The following is a 2,411-nucleotide window of genomic DNA, read 5'->3' on the forward strand; positions in this document are numbered from 1 at the left end:
GTTTAGCTCTGTTGTGTGATCACCATAGCAACTGCAAGTAAACAACAAATAAACAAAAGCTCATTAGTATGCGGTCACCATGGCAACACTGATAAGATCAGTTTGCTTATCTTCTATAGTGTGGTCACCATGGCAACCGCATTGTGACATCACAAACACAAGCTCATTAGTATGCGGTCACCATGGCAACACTGATAAGATCAGTTTGCTTATCTTCTATAGTGTGGTCACCATGGCAACCGCATTGTGACATCACAAACACAAGCTCATTAGTATGCAGTTACCATGGCAACAACAGGCTATATAAGCCCGACACTGAGCATAGAGCTCAGTTCGAAGTGGGACTTGCTTCGAACAACATCTGCTGACTAGAGCTCAGCAACCTTTCCTTAGCAATGAATTTTCCACCTTTCATTGCTTTTCTTATTTTATTGGAACAATGTTTTCATTCATCTGATAGATCATCACTGACCCAGAAAGTAATCCTGACACCGGAAGAATTTGAATTATTGAGAAATGTTAAAGATACAGATATTGAAGAGATCTACCCATTGGGTTCAGTTATCCTAATGGTATTTTCCTTGGCAGTTGCCATTAACTGGACTGTTGGCCATTATTGGAGACAGCCCTACAGAAGGGGGGCGGGTTGGGCCCATCTAATATCAGTAATGATATTCACAGCCCTTCTTTATACCCGTCACACATCACTGGAGTTCCACAAAGGAAACCCAGAATATGAAGAAATGGAGAATGATGAAGATGAGGAGAATGAGGAGAACTTGTTAGTTTATCTCTTTGCTCTGCTTGTATTTATCTTCGTATTCACCATTGACTGGTGTTGGAGTAACATTGCTAAAAAGCTCACTGGTGTTTCTCCCAGCCAGACCAGCCATAAGAGGCATCTAGAAGAGAGGCTCCTGGTTGGTCAAGGCTTACTTGGAGAAGAGGAACTGCAACGACATCTTCCACAAAAAACTCTGAGGATATTTATTGCCACCTGGAATATGAATGAAAAAAAGGATCTTCCAGAGAGACTGGATGATTTCCTATTTCCATTGGGCCCTGAGTCTGCACAAGACCTGTATGTAATCGGAGTGCAAGAAGGCTGTCCCAACAGGCAAGAATGGCAAAACCGTCTGCAGCTGACACTGGGGCATCGTTATGTCTTGCTCCACTCAGCAGCTCACGGTGTCCTGTACCTGTCTCTGTTTATCAGGCGAGATCTCGTGTGGTTCTGCTCTGAGGTTGAATGTGCAACCGTCACTACGAGATTTTTCCCAATGATTAAGACCAAAGGGGCTGTGGCTGCTTCATTTACATTCTTTGGAACCTCATTCCTTTTTATCAATGCCCACTTTGCGGCAGGAGATTCCAAAGTAAAACAAAGAATCCAGAATTATGAGAAAATAATCAAAGACCTGCAGCTCCCAAAAAATGTTCCTGACACAAACCCCGTTTACTCTGATCCCGACGATGCGACGAGCCGGTTTGATGAAGTCTTCTGGTTTGGGGACTTCAATTTCCGCTTGAGCAAGAGTCGGAGGGAAGTTGATTCCATCCTAGAGAACCTTCCAGAAAATGACATGAGGTCCCTCCTGCAGTACGATCAGCTGTCAGAAGAGGTGACTAAAGGTTCTATTTTCAAAGGATTTAAGGAAGGTGAAATCCATTTCCGTCCCACATATAGATTTAATATCGGATCCGATGACTATGACACCAGTAAGAAACAGAGGACGCCTTCCTACACTGATCGAGTGATGTACAAGAGCCGGAATCAGGATGATATCCATATTCTGAAATATGGCTCTTGTTCCCTTATGAGACAATCGGACCACAAACCTGTTTTTGGACTATTTGAAGTATTGATAAAAGCAGGGTCCAATAACATTCCTTAGACTGTTTGAAAGAGAACTTTATTTAATGGAACTAAAGATAAATTGACAATAAAGACAAGAAATGAGAAAACCGAAAACCATAAGTCTATTGGCGTGGGGAGGGTGGGAGGGCCAATGACTTGGTTTTCTTGCCTTTGAATAAAACACATAAATAAAACACTTGCACGTTTTGTGAATATCGCCAGTGCTGGCATTTTAAACCAATTCCTATAGCCAGCATGGGAGGGATGGAAAGGGGGCGATTTCACACAATAATCACTCTGAGCAAAAAAAGCTGCAACCAACTTCCATATACTTATAGCACACAACCCCACCATGTTGGACTTATGCCTTTGAACCAGGAATAGTGGACTTGAAGATCTCTCCCACAAAAAATTTACAGGGATTGATGAATGGTCAGTGAGCCAATACTTTGGTCACAAGACACATTTCATAAGATTATACCGCCAATACCGCTTATTAATATATGACCGTTCACAGTTACACTTACCATAATTCACCAGCAAAGATTTCAAG

The 2,411-nt window shown here is 42.3% G+C and overlaps 1 pseudogene; it reads left to right on the plus strand.

Moving 5' to 3' along the window:
* The first annotated feature begins 395 nt into the window (after positions 1–395).
* Positions 396–1,961, plus strand: LOC100488922 (annotated as a pseudogene).
* Positions 1,962–2,411: the final 450 nt, after the last annotated feature.

The sequence above is a fragment of the Xenopus tropicalis genome, chromosome 5, assembly GCF_000004195.4.
Source record: "Xenopus tropicalis strain Nigerian chromosome 5, UCB_Xtro_10.0, whole genome shotgun sequence".
In the NCBI taxonomy this organism is placed as follows: Eukaryota; Metazoa; Chordata; class Amphibia; order Anura; family Pipidae; genus Xenopus; species Xenopus tropicalis.